The sequence below is a fragment of the Cervus elaphus genome, chromosome 15 (assembly GCF_910594005.1).
Source record: "Cervus elaphus chromosome 15, mCerEla1.1, whole genome shotgun sequence".
In the NCBI taxonomy this organism is placed as follows: domain Eukaryota; kingdom Metazoa; phylum Chordata; class Mammalia; order Artiodactyla; family Cervidae; genus Cervus; species Cervus elaphus.
In genome coordinates, this window is record NC_057829.1 from 51,219,319 (window position 1) to 51,237,925 (window position 18,607).

The 18,607-nt window shown below is 37.4% G+C and overlaps 1 protein-coding gene and 1 long non-coding RNA gene across 5 annotated transcripts in view; both read right to left on the reverse strand.

The window, feature by feature from the left end:
• Positions 1–18,607, reverse strand: part of PRKG1 (protein kinase cGMP-dependent 1) — a 1,340,863-nt gene that overhangs the window by 685,366 nt on the left and 636,890 nt on the right. The window lies entirely within an intron of this gene.
• On the reverse strand, positions 1,533–16,983 carry LOC122708656. Its single transcript, XR_006345246.1, has 2 exons — positions 11,041–16,983; positions 1,533–6,589 (listed from the first exon to the last, which is right to left on the reverse strand). It is a non-coding gene; the product is annotated as an uncharacterized LOC122708656 (long non-coding RNA).

Here is an 18,607-nt window from a genome sequence, read left to right on the forward strand (position 1 = left end):
CCACCATATGACTCAGTGATTCCACCTGTGGGTATATATTGGAAAAAAAAATGGAACCATTAATTTGAAAAGATATATGCCACCTAGTGTTTATGAAAGAAAGAAAGTGAAAGTCGCTCAGCTGTATCAGATGCTTTTCCACCCCATGGACTAATTCTCCTGGCCAGAACACTTGAGTGGGTAGCTGTTCCCTTCTCCAGGGGATCTTTTCAACCCAGGGATTGAACCCAGATCTCCCAAATTGCAGGTGGATTCTTTGCCAGCTGGGCCACCAGGGAAGCCCAAGAAAACCGGAGTGGGTAGCTTATCCCTTTCTCCAGCAGACCTTCCCAACCCAGGAATAGAACCAGGGTCTCCTGCATTGCAGGCAGATTCTTTACCAAATGAGCTAACAGGGAAGCATAGCAGCATTATTTACAACAGTCAAGATACAGCAACAATTCAAGTGCCCATCAAGAGACAAATAGATGAAGAAGGTGTAGTGTATCCCGCTCCACATAACAAAATCACTATTAATATTTAGCCATAAAAAATAAGGAAGTTTTGTCATTTGCAGAAACATGAATAAGTTTGGAGTGCATTATGCTTAGTGAAATAAGTCTGAGAAAGGCAAAGATTGTATACTACCAATTGCATGTGGAATCTAAAAACTAGAACAATCTAGTGACTCTAAGAAAAAAGGAATTGACTTACTGATAGAACAAACTAGTTGTAACCAATGGGGAGAGGTAGGCATGATTGTTATTAATAAAATACGGTAGGGGATCAAGAGGTACAAACTACTATGTGCAAAATAAGTGATATAAAGATATACTCTAGATACAGCCAGTGCTGTATTATGATTATAAATAGAGAATGGTGTGCTGAAGTCCACGGGGTCTCAAAGAGTCAGACATGACTTTGTGACAGAATAACAACCACAAACCTTTAAAAATTGCGTCATTATGTAGTACACCTGAAACTTACATATTAATAATATAGTAAATCAACTGTATTTCAATTTTATAAATAAACAGCTTTATTGAAGCCTAACTTACATACCATGAAAGCCATCCATTACTAATGCACAATTCAATGATTTTTAGTAAGTGCATAGAGTTGTGCAGCTATCACAAAGTTCAATTTTAGGTTACCTCAAGACCTTTCTTGCCCGTTTGCAATCGATCTCCATTTCAGCCTTTAGGCTGCCATTCATCTCCTTTCTGTCTCATGGATTTATCTTTTCTGGACATTTTATGCAAATGGAATAATGCAATTTGTAATCTTTTCCATCTTGCTACCTGCCTTTAGCATGGTATTTTTGAAGTTTATCTATTTTAGTACATGTATCAGTATATCATTACTTTTTATTGCCAAATAATATTCCATTGTGTGGGTATAGCACATTGTATTTATTCATTGACCCACTGATAAACATTTGGATTATTTCCACTTTTTGACTACTGTGAGCATTGCTCCTCTGAATTGCCTTGCACAAGTGTGAATTTATGTTTTTATTTCTCTCTCTCTTTTTGTCTTTTTTGTTTGTTTGGTTTTGGCTGTGCCACTCAGCTCTCTGGATCCGAGTTTCCTGAACAGGGATTAAACCTGAATCTCAGCAGTGAAAGTGCAGAGTCCTAGCCACTGGATCACCAGAGAATTTCCTGCTTTTATTTCTCTTAGACACCTTATAAGTAAAACTGTTGGTCATATGGTAAGTTTATATTCATTATTTTTAAAGAAACTGACAATCTTTTCTCCAAACTGATTGTACCATTTTATAACCCCATGAGTAATGTATAAGTTCTCTTTTCTCTAAATCTTCCCCAATACACACTGCTTTCTTTTTTTTTCCTTTAGCATAATCATTCTAATCCACAATGCTTAAAGGAATTCCCTTGTAATTATTTCCCTATATTCAAATTTTGCAGTAAATATTATACCCTAAGATCCAATTAAGCAAACCCCTCTTCCCCATTAAAGAAATGGAGTGTGATGAGAACTAGAGGCTTCAAAGGAATAACATGAAAAGGGCTTTTTCCAAATGCATCCCTTTATAGATAATCTAAAATGTGAAATGCCTTACTTAAGCTTTGATTGCCTTAAAAGAAGCAACGCACAGATAAATGGTTATGATCCCACTATACTGTGTGCGCACCATTTCTCACCTCAACTACAATGTAGAGTTCTATACGTGGAAAAAAAAGAATATATATTTATCTAAAAAACAGAAGACAGTGAATAAGAACATAAAATGCACCATTATCCCACATCATTTTCATTTTGATAAGTTTCACTCCTTTTTCTACATGTATATTATGCACATATTTTATCACAACTAAGATCATCCTTCTAAGCTATTGAGAGTCCTGTATTTTAATGTAATTTGCACATTTTCATGGTCAGAGATTTTCTCTTAAAATATAAAGACTGGATACTAGTCAGTTACAAGGATGTTCCATAACTTAGCCATGTCTTTTGTTCCATATATTTTAATTCTTTACCAATGTGTGTAATCTCCCTAAGGAAACCCCCTATACCCAACAATCTGCCTCAATCCCACTTGAAGAGAGATACTGATAAATCAGAGCTATCCAAAAAAGGGCAGTAACTGAGACCTTGTGAACATTCAGTTGCAAAAAGAAAAAGACTTGAAAGATGATGCCATATACACAGATTTCCAGTGGTGACAAAAAGAGGAATTAGAGCCTAAGAAACTTCAGAGATAAGAGGTAAAAACAACAGTACTCTTTATTAGGAGGCAGATTTCTGTTCATTATAGAGACCAAGAATAACAACAACAACAACAAAAAAAAACAAATACAAATGGCAGCATCTACAGAACATGAGCTTAACTGAGCAGCTGCCCTCTTCCTCAGCTTTAGCGGCATTTGGTAGAAAACAGGGTCTATCCTCACACGGTAAATCCTAAAAGAACACTTGTATTCAAATCACTTCATGAGAGGGCTTGGTCCAACAACCAGGCTTCCTCAATCATCACTGGTAGCTTTGGGGCACACTTACCTCCATTTTCACTGCCGTAACTTTCTCATGACAGAACGGAGTTCCCAATACATTATAAGTTTAAAAAAAAAATTAGGTACTCCAACATATGAATCAAAGGCCAGGCATGATACAGTAACAGAGTTGCCTTCCTGTCATTTCACTCTGGATCAGGCTAAAAAATTAAGAGCTTTTCAACCATGAGATTCAAAAACTTTCTGGATCATTAATCATCCATGGAGGACCATGGTTTGTGGAATGATGTCCAAGATACACTGTTAAGAGGGAAAACAGCAAGCATAAGCATTACAGAAAATGTATGGTAATTCTTGCATTGCTTTGCCAGGGAAATAGAAAAAAAAATAACAAAACAAAACATTAGCACCATTTGTTAAAGTGGCCACCAGCTTCAGAGACGCAAAGGTAAGTGTAAAGCCTGTAGACGGAAAGAGGTGGGAGAGGAGCAGAAGAGGCTTACGGAATGACTTCATGAGAATCAACTTCAATATGAACAACTGGCTCTTACTTGTGTGTGTGTGGAGGGGTGCTGTACCAGAGGGCATGCAGAATCTTCTCTGACCAGGGATGGAACCCATATCCCTTTCATTGGGAGGGAGCATGGACTCTAAACCACTGGACGGACAGGGAAGTTCCAATATGAACAATTCTTAATGAAATATGTCCATTTTTCTTTAGCTTTTCTCTAGCAACTGGATACTTTGCATATGGCACTGTTCCATAAGCAATTCTCCAGAGTTTCTTCCTTCTTAAGAACTGGGATTCTATCATAAAAATGAAAAATGACATGAACTATAGGTAGCTAAGATGCCAGTGAAGTACCAGATTACTAAAAGCTTGCTTCCAGAGCTGAAACTCCTTCAACTATACCATATTTAAAGCAAACTTTCTGTCTCTCCTTAGTTTCTCAAGAAACCTATAACATTCTGACAGATTTTGCTGTGATCTATCAGATATCTACGAGTATGAACACATTTGCAAATGTTCTCATATAAGGCAGATAACAAAATTTTTCTACTGATTACAATGTGTGGTTTCGATATTTTTAACTGAGAGAAACCTGAGTAATTGTCCTTGTCAAGCATGTGACTCAATCTGTCTCATACATCAGTTTTCCTTTGAAGGAAATATATTTCATTTGCTAATAATAATAATGAACAAAAAGATTCTTCAAACTGATAGGAAGCAGTGCATAACAAGAGGTGCACGACATGTAGCCTGTGATGAGATTGTGCATATTTTCTACAAGAATGTACATTATCTGAAAGTATAGACCCATACTTTGAAACTGCCAAAAGGCATCAGCTTTGGCATATGACAAACATTTGGAAAGTAAGCAAATCCAACCAATAAACTGTGCAGAGAAATGGGAAGGATTATTTAGGAAGGATGGCAAGGGTAGTCACATTTCTGTCACCTTTAATTCTGTTTCCTAAGTAATGAACTAAATCAAAAGCCCTAGTTTGACTTAAAAGCCGTGATTAATAATGAATTCTACTTAAAACACTACTGTATCTTTCCAACAAACAGAATGCAAACTGAGAAACAAGTTTACTAGATGTTAAGTGGGATGTCGTCAGAGCTGAGAATTACTCATCAGCATAGCTATCTTTACAGAAATCAAATCAAAATAGAGATACAAACAACATTCAAATCACCAGGTCAAATCAACAGAATTCTAGAACAAAATAAGGGTGACATTCTGAAGTTCTGAGATAGTTGATTAAAAAAAACAAAAGAGAGACAAAAAGGTTTGAATTTTTCCTCATTACAAACAGAGGTTTGGTTCTCTGATGAAATGGCAAGATATTTGCACTGACCCTGCACAACAGAAATAACTGGGCTCTAGAGACTTGGGTGGTCAAGATGGTATCCTTCTGGTTAATTTACTTAATTACCCCTCAAATTTTCAAAGCCTTCTCAAGACAATGCATCAGAGGTGAGTATGTGATTACATAAATAAGATAAAGTATGTAAGATACAGAACAAACATAAAGGAAGAGGACCTACAAAGTGAAACCTATGACACTGAAACCTTTTTGAGGTCCTCAAAAACTTTAAAAGTGTAAAGGAAATCTAAGACCTAGAAGTTTGTGAACTGGTCTATAGCTTCAAAATTCCCTGATCCCTGAGGTCACGTACTCAACAGAGATAAAGTAACCTAAGTCTGATAACATTTGAATGTCTGATAACAGTTGAATGTCCTTCAGAAACAACTAATGAGGAATCAGAGGTTGTCAAACATCACTCATAGCATAATTTCAGCCAATATCAAAGAACAGTTGGTGTTGGTTTAGCACAATGGTTTGAGCACAGTCTCTGAAGTTGTAGTGGGTTCAAATCTCCAATTTCCAGATGAAGACATCCAGGTCAATTTGCCTCTCTTACCTAAGACAATCACCCTGCTCAAATCCCTGAGCCACGTCTTGCAGTGTGGCCCTATGTTGTAATAACTTCTCTGTGCTTTACTTTCTCAAAGGTAAATTGGGATACCAGTTGTACTCCTGGGGCCATTGTGAGGATTACCTGAGTTATTTTATGTAAAGCTTTATAGCATTGCCTAGTACTTACTAAGTACCAGCAACAGGGAGATGAAAATTAAAGTCACAAAGAAATGACTGGGTGTAACTCTGGCTCTAGACCTTATGGCCTGAGAAACACAGACCTTTAAGTCTGAAATAGCTTAAAGTAGGAGTGACAGTGGCTGCATTATCACTGTATTATTTTTTTTTTTCCTTCATCTAAGACTACACTAAAAATGGGGCAGGAAGAATTCTTCCTCATGTCTCTAAGGTGGGTATAAGAGCATGGTCTGGGACCTTGTGCCTTCAGCATATTCAAATGAATTGAGAGCTAATGGTCGCAGACTTTGAAGTTTTTGTTTGTTTCATTTACTTTTATGTTCAAAGCCATTTTACATATTATTGTCCAATGGCTGACTCTTAGAAACTCCCTCAGTTATTTTTCAAGGCTTGCTACAATCTTAGGTTTTGTGTTACAAATATTTATGGAACATCTATTGTGCCAGACATGAGGCTAAACTTTCAAGACACAAATTTTTCTATAGTCCAAATTATCTTCAAATGATGATATACATGAATCAAATTGTTTCACCATTGTTTGTCGAAACATAAAAGGGAAACCAGCCATCTCCTAAACATAACAATCATTTAGGTAAATACTAGCTTTAGCAAACTTACATGCATCATTAAGAGATTTCAATGAGCCATCGTTGTGTTTCAAGTCCAGCCTAAAAGAAACTTTCCAAGTTAAAGAAACAATGATGTATAGCACTCCTATATAAGAAGCAAGCGCAATTGACTTTGCTTCTCTAGTAATATCTTACTAGATGATAATGTGTTTCTTTTCTTTCATCGTCTTGAAAACATCATCAACCAGGGACTAGAAATGACCCACTTGCATGTCTATGAATGAGCTTTAGGACAGTACTGATGGCAAGTGACAAATTACCTATTATCTCCAAAATTCTTTGGAGCTTGATTGTAGAGAATATGTAAATGGCTTCTTTCTCCCTGCTCAGCTGCTCAGGGGAGTCTAGCTGTCCTGTCTGGGATGATAATGCAATCATCTGTAGAAAATACAAATTCCCTAATTAACATCAGAGCCCTGGGAAGCTCTCCCTGTGAAAGGCAAAGCCCAAGGGATCCTTACACAGCTATCAGAACAAGAGGGCTTGGTGTGATTGATTTGATTGGATCTTACTTAAGTGTCTTATTTCCCCCTCCTTATTTCTTGTTTGCAGAGTCTTTAAGACAAAGTTCCTGATGGTCTTTTGAGGAAGTCTTCCCCAGTCTGTCTCTAATCAGACAAAAAGTAGAAAGATCCAATCAAGTTCAAACCTCCCTCACTGGCCAGACAGGCCCACTAATGTCAGGGGATTAGCCCCAGGTTCCTAAGTCTGAACATTATTTTGTGTCTACATCCTGTCCTCTCAGTTCAGTTCAGTCTGCGATGCCATTGTTTGCAGCACTCCAGACCTCCCTGTCTGTTACCATCTCCCGGAGTTTACTCAAACTCATGCCCACTGAGTCGGTGAAGCCATCCAACCATCTCATCCTCTGTCGTCCCCTTCTCCTGCCTTCAATCTTTTGTAGCATCAGGGTCTTTTAAGATGAGTCAGCTCTTTGCATCAGGTGGCCAAAGTATTGGAGTTTCAGCTTCGACATCAGTCCTTCCAATGAATATTCAGGACTGGTCTCCTTTAGGATGGACTGGTTGCATCTGCTTGCAGTCCAAGGGACTCTCAAGAGTCTTCTCCAATGCCACAGTTCAAAAGCATCAATTCTTCAGTGCTCAGCTTTCTTTACAGTCCAACTCTTACATCCATACATGATTACTGGAAAAACCATAGCTTTGACTAGACATATCTTTGTTGGCAAAGTAATTACTCTGCTTTTTAATATGCTATATAGGTTGGTCATAACTTTGCTTCCAAGGAGTAAGCATCTTTTAATTTCATTGCTGCAATCACCATCTGCAGTGATTTTGGAGCCCCAAAAAATAAAGTCTGCCACTGTTTCTACTGTTTCTCCATCTATTTGCCATGAAATGATGGGGCCTGTCCTCTCAATTTACTTAATTTACTTGGGACATTGATTTCTTTAACTCCTTTCTCTTCCCTAAACCCCATTATCCAATCCTGTTCACTTAAGCAAATTATTTATCAAACCAATCCCTTTCACTTCTTTCTCCTCACCACTTCCTCTGAAGCTTTTATCACATCTAGTTTGCTATTCCTTAGGTTAGCCTCTCACTGACATTTGAAATGTAAAGCAGACCATGTCAAGCCCTTGCTTAAACTATCCAATGGCTCTTTTGTCCATAAATCCAAAGTTCTCTATCACCCGTAAGTCCAAAGTCTCATGCTGTAGGCCCTTCATCTGTGAGGTAGGAACAACAGAAGTACTTAATCATAGGGTTGTTAGTATTATAGTGAACTAATAATATATGTGCAATGCTTAGAATAGTGGTTGTGTGTGCTCAGTGGTGTCCAACTCTTTTGCAATCCTGTGGACTATAGCCCTCCAGGCTCCACTGTCCACATAATTTTCCAGGCAAGATTACTGGAGCCAATTGCCAAAATTTTCTACTCCAAGGGATTTTCCCAACCCAGGGGTCGAACCTGCTTCTCTTATGTCTCCTTCAGTGATAGGCCGATTCTTTACCACTGCTCCATCTGGGAAGCCCCAGAATAGTGGTTAGTATACACTAAGTAAAAATGTTTGTCTGCTATGATGATGATGATAAAGATGATGACAACAATCACCACTTTTCTTGGAGTCTTATCTATAGGCTCTGGAGATAACTCTTCCTACCCGTACTCCAGATCCATTTTTTCTAAGCCATTGTATTTTGTTGTGAAGCACTTGAAATAGCCAGGGTTGGCTTATATGATCTAAAAGGATCAGTTCCTTGGCCAAAGCCATCCCCAGGGTTGTAACAGAGCTCAGAAAATAAAGACCAATAGTCCTGGGGAAGTCCTGGACATTAGTGGAATAAACTCCAAGGAGATCAACAAGCTTGCTGTTCTATTGTCCTTTGCCAGCAACCACCAAGTTCCCTTAACCTCTGGAGCAGAGGCAGAAGTCTCAGTTCTGAGCAATGGTGATGATTCTATGCTGACAAAGCTGCCATAATCAGACATTCTGAATCAAAAAAGAAAATTTCTCCTGCAACAGATATAAATGCAATGAAGAAAGAAAGGTTACTGACTCAACTGTAGAAAATCCTGGAGTTTCAAAAGCAGCCAGAATAATGATCCTCTTCCCCAGTGTTGAAATAGTGTATGTCTGTGGTCTCAACGCTTAAGTTGTCTGGATGAAGGTTTAACCTCTCACTCTTAACTGAATGCTTTGCCACTTTGTAACCACAATCGTTACTTTGTTTGATTAAAAGAAAATGCAGGCAGGATATAGAGAAACATGGACTTAATTGTTTCATAGGTTTCAACATATTTGGATCAAATCATCCTAAGTCCAAAGTCCTGGCATTAAAGTGCAATCATAATTAATGTCTAATGAATAACAAGTAGGGGGTACAAGTGGATTTCAAAAGTCTAAGAAGGAAAGTATGCTCCAGCAAAATATTTGAAAATGTTATCTGAAAGTATGCATTTACCAAGGCAGTCTTTACAAAACAGTTGTTTTGTAGCATTGAAACAAGTATACTATCAAGGGTGAAACAGACCACCAGCCAGGTTGGATGCATGAGACAAGTGCTCAGGGCTGGTGCACTGGGAAGACCCAGAGGGATGGGATGGGGAGGGAGGCGGGAGGGGGGATCGGGATGGAGAACACATGTAAATCCGTGGCTGACTCATGTCAATGTATGGCAAAAACCACTACAATATTGTAAAGTAATTAGCCTCCAACTAATAAAAATAAATGAAAAAAAAAAAGTTGGGTAAGGAAATAAGACCAAATTTATTTTAACAAAGGAATTATCATTTTACAAATGATTGGATTCCAAAATTTTTTTTCTTTTCCTATATCAATTATTAGGACTTAGAATCCTTCCTCCTTCTCTTTCCAACTAAAATGATGGGCCAGGATACAAAGACTAACATGCACTACTACCAAGGCAAACTCTAGTCCTCATCTCAACAGGGGATGCCAGGCATTTATCTCTTTTCCTCTCCCTCATGAGCTGGGGGTAGAAATCTCACTGACTCAGATCCACTAGGGTAGCTCCTGGTGCCTGCAATGGGAGTACTATTCACCGGAGGTATGGAGGGAGACCAGAAGGTTGAGACAGACAGTACATGGGCATAAGAGCCAGGGTGATCTGTGGAGAGTGGAGCCCCCAGACAGAGCTTGCAAGTTGAACCCATTCAACTTTCCTTTCTCACCCAGGTGATGCTACTGTGAGAACCTATCTTTCAGACAAAGAAGGGCAGTTTTCCTTCTGGTTTAAGTATTTTCACACTATCTTCAACCTTGCCTCTCAGCCCACAAAGTTTGAAATTTTTAATATCTGGCCCTTGACAGGAAAGGTATACTCAGTCTCTTCTAGATCAGCCTACAAGGAGAGAAAACGTTCTCTCTCTTCCCATACATCCTGAAAATAAGGAAAAGCTGTTTAAGAAACAGCCCAAAGTGAAGGGAACTTCCTTGGTGACTCAGTTGGTAAAGAATCTGCCTGCAATGCAGGAGACCTGGGTTCAACCCCTGGGTTGTGAAGATCCCCTGGAGAAGGAAATGGCAACCCACCCCAGAATTCTTGCTGGGAAATCCCATGCACAGAGGAGCCTGGCAGGCCACAGTCCATGGGGTCACAAGAGTCGGACATGACTTAGCGACTAAGTTGCCACCACCACAAAATGAGTGATGTGACACTTTTTCTATTCAATAGGCAATAGAAGGAGAGGCAATAGAAGGCATTTCACGGAGAGTTTACTAGTTGGATATGCCATGGAAAGACCTTTTTTCTTTTTCACATATAGAATGTTACAAGATGTCTGTGACAAGACTGATCACAGATAATTATCAGGATTATTGGGCTTTTCATCAGCAAAACACAGAGGGAGATACCACACTTTCCAGGGTTCTCTTCAGAAAACTGCAATACTCTATTCTCTGACAATAATCAGGGCCAATTCAATCACATGGAGGGAGGCAGTACAACAACCAAGAAAATTAGCAGTCAGCAGCTTGGCACAGGTATCCCACTACTTCCTACCATTTTGCAGTTAAGCAACTATGTTTTAATCACAACAACTCTAGATTGTTTTCCACTGAAATAAGATCTCATTCCAGGAACAATTATTTCCCTGGGATTCCATGGAGGAAAGAACCTAATTTAGAGTCACTCATTTCAGAAACGGTGGTAGGGAGGAAGGAGAGGGTGGGATGTATGGCAAGAGTAACAAGGAAATTTACATTACCATATGTAAAACAGATACCCAATGGAAATTCGATGCATGACTCAGGGAACTCAAACCGGGGCTCTGTAACAACCTAGAGGGGTGGGATGGGGAGGAATGTGGGAGGGCGGTTCAAGAGGAAGAGGACATATGTATACCTATGGCTGATTCATGTTGAGGTTTGGCAGAAACCAACACAATTCTGTAAAGCAATTATCCTGCAATTAAAAAAACAAATAAATTTAAAATAAAAATAAAAGGATGGTAGAAGAAGATGTGTTACAGGGAACACCACACTCTATCTTGTTATTGAAAGACTATTCATTTTAAAAAATAAACTGTAAAAATACATACTGTGACTTGCATTCTAAACTCTAAATGAGCACTTTAATATTCTCTTTCATCAGGATGATCCCCTGGCCTCTGATTTATTCTTTACAGGTAAGGCCAGTGTTAATCGCTCAGTTGTGTCCAACCCAGTGGACTGTAGCCTGGCAGGAATTATCCAGGCAAGAATACTGGAGTGGGTTGCCATTTCCTTCTCCAACAGATAAGGCTAATTTGTCACTAATTGAACACTTCAGCAGACCTTTCTATATCAAACATAAATGCAAAAGTACGATTAAATTCTTTACAGGGTACAACTTGTCTACATACTTTGTCTTCGGTTGGAAATGTCACTACCAAATTAGCCAAAATAAAAGAAAGTAACACTACACACATATTTCTCATATATTTCCAAACGAAACACAACATTGAAAACAGTAATGGCTGAACTATAAAACTCTCAGAATAGCAACTTCATCAGGTCTCAGAGTCACTAGTTTGATTACCAGGCTTACATTAACCAAAAATCCTTAAAACTTAGAGGCTCCTTTATGCAACTGTTCATGTAGTCTGGAGGGGGAGGGCAGTGTTGAAACATGTTTAAACTTAGAAGAAAAGATGTGAGAAATACTGAATAAAACTAATAATGAATTAACCAAGCACCTATGTAAAAATTGCTATTGACCTAGGCATAGCCCTAAGAAATTTTAATAGCAAAAGTAAATAAATAATAGTATCAATATTTATAATACATTTTAAAAATGGTCAAAAAATTTAAATAGGCACTCACATATTTGCTGAATGAATGAAAAACTTACAGGCTTTCAGGCAGAGCTGCCTGATCTTGAACAAATCACTTAAATTCCAGGTATCTTACTTGGACATGGATGGAGTTCAAGTTGATGTGTGGCTTTCCAAGCCATCTCTGAGTGTTCCAGGTGGGGAGGGCACTTTCCCAACCCCTCTCTCCCTTCCCTTCTTTTCTGGTTCTTCAATCTGTATTTAATATTTTGAACCTCAGGGGTATACTTTCTTTTGAGAAATGAACTTAACAAAAAAAAAAGTTCAAATGTTACCAAACTAGTTAATTTCAAAGTCTCTCAAACTCCATGTTTGTAGTGCATCTTTTAGGCTAATGAGTAAACAACTGAATTCTTTCAGCCCAAGAGGTAAAGGAAGTCTTTATAAGTAATAATCTTTGTTCAAGGGGCTCCACATTTTAAAAATATGTTAGAATAAAAATGCAAATGATTATAAATATCATCTACATCAAACTTTTAACTAGTATCAACTGGCAATAGCAAAGCTAACTAAATTATTCTTCCTTGCTTATTTTCCAGGAAAAATAAAGACAATTAGAAAAAGAATATTCAAAATTACACAGAAAAATGTGAAAATGAACAATCCTCATAGTCTATATATAAATAAGAGCTTATTGTGAGTAACTTAAAGGGCTTCTGAGTCATTTCATTTTAGTAGCTAGTGTTATAAACTAGTGTTCAGTGTAAATAAATGTTCTTAAAGAAACAATTTCATTTACAAGTTCAGACAGAAGTGATATGATTACAGAAAACAAAGGTTATTCCCATTTTAACCATATTCTAATGTTTATTTTGGGCAAACCCCTCAGGGTAGTATAGCATGATCGCTCACTGTGAAACAAGGATTTCAAAATCATCTTACATCTTCAACCCTGAAAATAAAATGTATTGAATATAATTCCAATTTACAAAGGCCAAAGAGATAGGAAATGTCAGACCTTATGTTGCATTACTGCAAAGAGGTAAAAAAGAAAAATATCTGTGACAAATGATGGGAACTAGTTGAACTGCTTTGTAAATGTGAAGAGCCAGCATCAAACATTTTAATTCACAACCTAGATTACCATCTGCCACCTGATTTAGGAATCTACTCAAATTGTAACACTGTTTTCTTCTTTCCAAATCTGATTAGTTCATCCAGACCTTTTCAGTCCAGGCAAAATGGCTCAGCTTAAAAAAAAACACCCAATAAGCCACTTTATTTCTAAAATAATGGTGATAAAAAATGACACATGGTTAAAAAGAAAACAGAAACTTCCTTCACTGAGCAGGCAAGAGTCACATGGTTCACTTTGATTTGGTGTCTGCTAAATGAGAAAAGGCAGGACAGGAATAAAGCAGCAGAAATGTAATAAGGGATCTGGACACAACAATGATGTCCTGGCAATGTCACCTGCAGTATGACACCAAAACAATTTAAGGCAATTGTGTTAATCCTTGATTACCTCTAAACAAAAATCTTCCAACATCAAGAAAGACAAGATGCAGAGAAAGAATAACACCTTTTAACTTGATACCCCTTTATATTAAACCTTTACCCACTCTTCTTTACATTGTTCTAAGATATTTGTGAGTGGTGGGATTTTTCAAACTGAATTTTGCTCTGAAAATGTTTATTTAATCTTGGATTAAATCATATATTTTGACAAGAAAGGAGATTGAATTCAATAAACATGTAGAGTGCAGTTAATTTGTCCTAAGCATACCCCAAGTGGTTAGGAATAGAACTGTCAATAAGTCACACAAAAGTAACAGGGAACTGTCTGACTCATTTCAATATTTCTTAATTATAACAAAAGTCGGACACAACTGAAGCAACTTAGCAGCAGCAGCAGCAGCAAGTTTAGATTATGGATGATAGCACTGAATAGCTAGAAAAGACCTAAAAGAAGTTTTCTTTCTTTCTTCCTTTCTGCCTTCCTTCCAACCTCACCCTCCTCCACCCCTCTGCCCCCCTTCTCTGTCTGTTAACTCTTCTCTTCTTGCCCTCTCTCCCTTTCTCTCCCTTTCTCTTCTCTCTCATAAACCAGAAAGAGTTTTTCTAATCATCTGTACACTCTTGAGACTTCACAAAGACTTTCCATTAAGTGATGATCTATAAACAATAAATGACATCACATGGCCAAATTTGATGGAGACCTAAAGCTAAAATTGTCCAGCAGGATAGCCACTAGTCGCATGTGATACTGAGCACTTGAAATGTGGCTCATCTTAAGTGATATATGTTATAAGTGTAAAATATCCCTTGGATTTCCAAGATAATAGAAAAATAATGTAAAAAGCTGTGTTAATATGATTTAAACATCAACATTTTGAAATAGCAGTATTTTGGATATATTTTGTTAGATAGTAATTATTAAACTTAACCCTGATTAACTTGGCTACTAGAAAATTTCACATTGTCTAGATACTTCAGAAAACACTCCTCCAGAGAAATAAGGTGGTTAGTTCATAGTGACAGAGTTAATAACAGAACCAAAGTATCCTAACTTTCAGCCTTCTGGCTTTCTCAAAATTTGAATAAGAAAAACTCTGAGCAATGGGCATCTTGTTACAATTCATGATATAAAGAAGACCATAATCAGCAGTGTTGTAAAATAGACTTCATCAAAAATCAAGAATATATTAAGACTCAACAGACTTCCTCATTTTTCAAGTTCAAATGACCCTTCCAGGATTGAGGTACAAATACGCTGGAAAACAGGAAGAGGCTATAACATGGAAGATGTGATAAGTAAATCACGAAACAATGATGAAGAGCCTGTTATTAAGTAGTTAAATAATTTGTAGGCAAAAAAAAGCATCTTTAACCTGGACTCATCCAACATTATGTGAATCAATTTTAGAATAACAATGCACGATTCAAACTTTGACTTTACTACACATAGACTTTCATAACACTTGTTAGTAGAAGTACACACATATGCATGCATGTGCACATACATATTTTGAAAGCAAAATTACCAGGGGGGGAGAAAAGCTTGCTGAAAATAAAGCAGCATTTTGTAGTCATAGCAACCCCAACTTTTTAAAAGCAACATTAAGGCAAGAACTCATCAGGAGCTACGTCATGTTGTTATAGCAACCAAAATATGGCTTTACAGAAACACGTTTGCATTAAAATAGCCAAAGGATTATAATGGTAAAAGACTATTATAAAAATATATCTTCAGAGACCAAAGGTTTAATTTCTACCTTGTTTTAATCAAGACGTATCTTCTGCTTCATCAGAATAAAACATTTTCTCAGGCAGTCTTCCTAACAAGCATATAGCTGCTGTGGCAAACAGGAGGGGTATAGTTTTGCAATACTGATAATAATCAGTAAGGCCAAAATTTGTTTATTGGTTCGAATAATTTCATCTTTTTTGAGTGATGGAAAATATTAAATCAAAAGAGTAAAAAGTAGTCAAATGGGGTTATCTGAAAAGACTTCGGAAGAAGGGATCTAAAATAGAGTTTCTCAACTTTGGCACTTCTGACAGTTTCAATCAGTTAATTCTTTGTTGTCTGTGCTTGTTTTGCACATTATAGGCTACTTAGCAACATCTCTGGCCTTTACCACTAGATATTAAGTTATCACCCCACCCTAGTTGTGACAACCAGAAATATCTCTAGACATCTGCCAAATGTTCCCTGGGGGGAGAGGCTCCAGCCTAATCATCCATGCCTGACAACCTTTGGTCTAGAAACATTGAATCTATATTCTCCTGACACTCATGAAATCTGAAAAAATGTGGAGGAAACTAAGCGAGTGAGTCAATCGTACTCTCCTTAGAAGGCAGAGTGTATACACTTCTTTCAGTCCCTGGACCTATGTTTTACCTCGCATATCATCTTAGGTCAAACCTTTCATACTTTACTTCAGCTCTCAACAACTCTGACACACGATGATGTTTATCTTCTGAAAACCCCCTGTCTCCTTCTGCTTCCATAGCACACTTGCGGGCAGATAAGCCCAATGACTGTTCTGTACATATAAGATAGGAAAATACATGGCTAGATCACTCCTTCTCCACTCATCCTGTTTAATTTTCACTGTCGTTTGCCAGTCATCTTATGATTTTATTTGGGGAAAAATAAGAGTTATAGTATCCCAAATGTTCATCTCTCCTTTTACTCAACTACCAAAATTCTCCATGACCAATCTTTACTTATCGACTTGAACATCACTTAAGTATTATCAAGCACTTAAAGCTTACTTAAACATCATATTGTCTGGAACCATTCAATATTTTATTGAAACTCAAGTTAAAATAAGAACATATTTGGGCAATCTTATTGAGCGGACTAATCAAATAACAATCTTGAGCAAGGTGACAGAAGAGATGAATGAAGATGCAGCTCCTCATCAAAGGTGGTTTGCAACCTAGGAGATGGGAATGCTGCATGATTGGGCTTCCCTGGTGGCTCAAATGGTAAAGACGACGCCTGCAATGTGGGAGACTCAGGCTCGATCCCTGGGTCAGGAAGATCCCCTGGAAAAGGAACTGGCAAGCAACCCACTCCAATATTGCCTGGAGAATCCCAGGAGCCTGGCAGGCTACAGTCCATGGGGTCACTAAGAGTCGGACATGACTGAAAGACTAACACACACACACACACACACACACACACATTTGGTATCCCTGGAGGATACCATGGTACTTGACCCAAAGTAGACAATAAATGATCAGAACTATTCTCTCTGATTTAAGATCTATGAAGCTACTTATGCTCAGTATTTTAGAGCTGCATCAATTCAAGTTATTATCATTAGCATTAATGAAATAGTTATTAAGATTTTAGGAGTATATCTTCTACTTCTTTCCATCAACTTAATACTAACTTTCCAATTTTACTAAATAATTTTACAAAGCAATTTTAGAGAGATCTACTTTTCTTTCTTTCTCTTTTTTTCTTTTGGATTTCCATTTCTATTATATTTCTCACTGGTTTTCTGCAAAACCTTGTTTTTTGGAGGAATATCAGAATGATTGAAATTATGTAAGTTTATATGTATATATGTATGTATATATATATATGTATATATATATATAATATATTTCATTCTGTTTTCCAACACAATTCTCAGACTTGTGTTACTTTCTGGAAGATCACAAATACTGCTGTGGGACATTATATTAATACCTTCTCATGTGTATATCCATTGATTTTCTTGCCACAAGACCTTGAGAGACTTGACAATAGTCTGTATAGAAAGCTTTTGAAAAGTAAATAAGAACTTTTCCACTGGAAAAACTCACAACGAAGCCATCAACTAGAAGCTTCATTCAATACCATTTTACAAGTGTTTCATGAAGAAATATGAGCCATGTCAATGGATGGGTAAGGATCTAGTACTCAAATATTCCATTTGTTAGTCAAAACAGATCATTCCTTCACATTACAGATACTATTCTTGATATCACTTAAATAAATGGGTCCTTAAGAACTAGAGTAGATACATTAAGTTGTCAAGGGTGATGTGATGTTAGAACCTCATGTGAATGCTAAGTGTGCATGATTAGAATGGCATACAGTCTCTAACTTACAGATTTATGATTAATGGTTTGCTAATAATGTATTAAAAGGGCAATTATTTAAAAAAAAAGAGACTATAGTAATAAATATTTTTGATTTTGACCTGCTGGATAAAAATCATGATTTTCCTTTCAATCTGGAATCAGTTTAGTTTTCCAGCCGAGAAGAAAGCATATACCAGCTAGGATGAGAGTAAATTTGAAGGGAAATTGAAAAATCATATTTTTGCTAGGTCAAGATAAGTTCCATTGAAGGCTGACTCACTCAAAGCTTAGTACAGGGACAACAAATGTTCTTTCTGCCACCAGACAAAATAAGTAATCAGCCTAACTATATAAGCAGTCTTCATATTTTCTTTCCTTCGCACATTATACAAACCAAACAGAGAGATTACTTGCTAAAGCCTCATGCTGCCGTTGGAACAACACTGACCACTGCTAATCATTAATTCAGCTCGAATAGGATTTTACAGTCTCCTCTGTAAAAGGGCATTTGAGAAGTACTTAAAAAAAAACTAGATGGTGGTGTTTACTTTTATTTTACCCTATCCTTTATTTTATCATCAAATTGATTATTGCTTTAAATGGTATTTCCAGCTTAGAAAAACGGTGAGATAATGCTGCTCAGAACAGCCAAGCCTGAGGGAAAAATAAACTACATTTGACAACATCTTAGATGTAAAAATATTCCACAAATCTGTTGAAAAAAAAAGATCTGAATTGAAGTTATAAATAGACAAAGGTAGGACTGGGCTGTTTGAAGGGAGAAAAGGGAAGACATGGGAAGCAGAGGTCCACTTTCTTGTTATTTCCTGCACTCTTCCCAAGCACCCTGAATGAGTTATTGGAACATCACTGAGTTCACAATTTTAAATTATCATGCTCCTGGTCCCCCCACTCCCCGCCCCGCCCCTCCGCCTATTTCAGATTACTTTTCAAGGAAAGGTGAGTCCCTGGGAACTGCAATGACTGCAGTAGTTCATATGAGCAAAGGAGAAGGAACTACTAAGAAGAGGGTAATACCACAGGCAAAATTTTCTGGATTCACTGAAAATT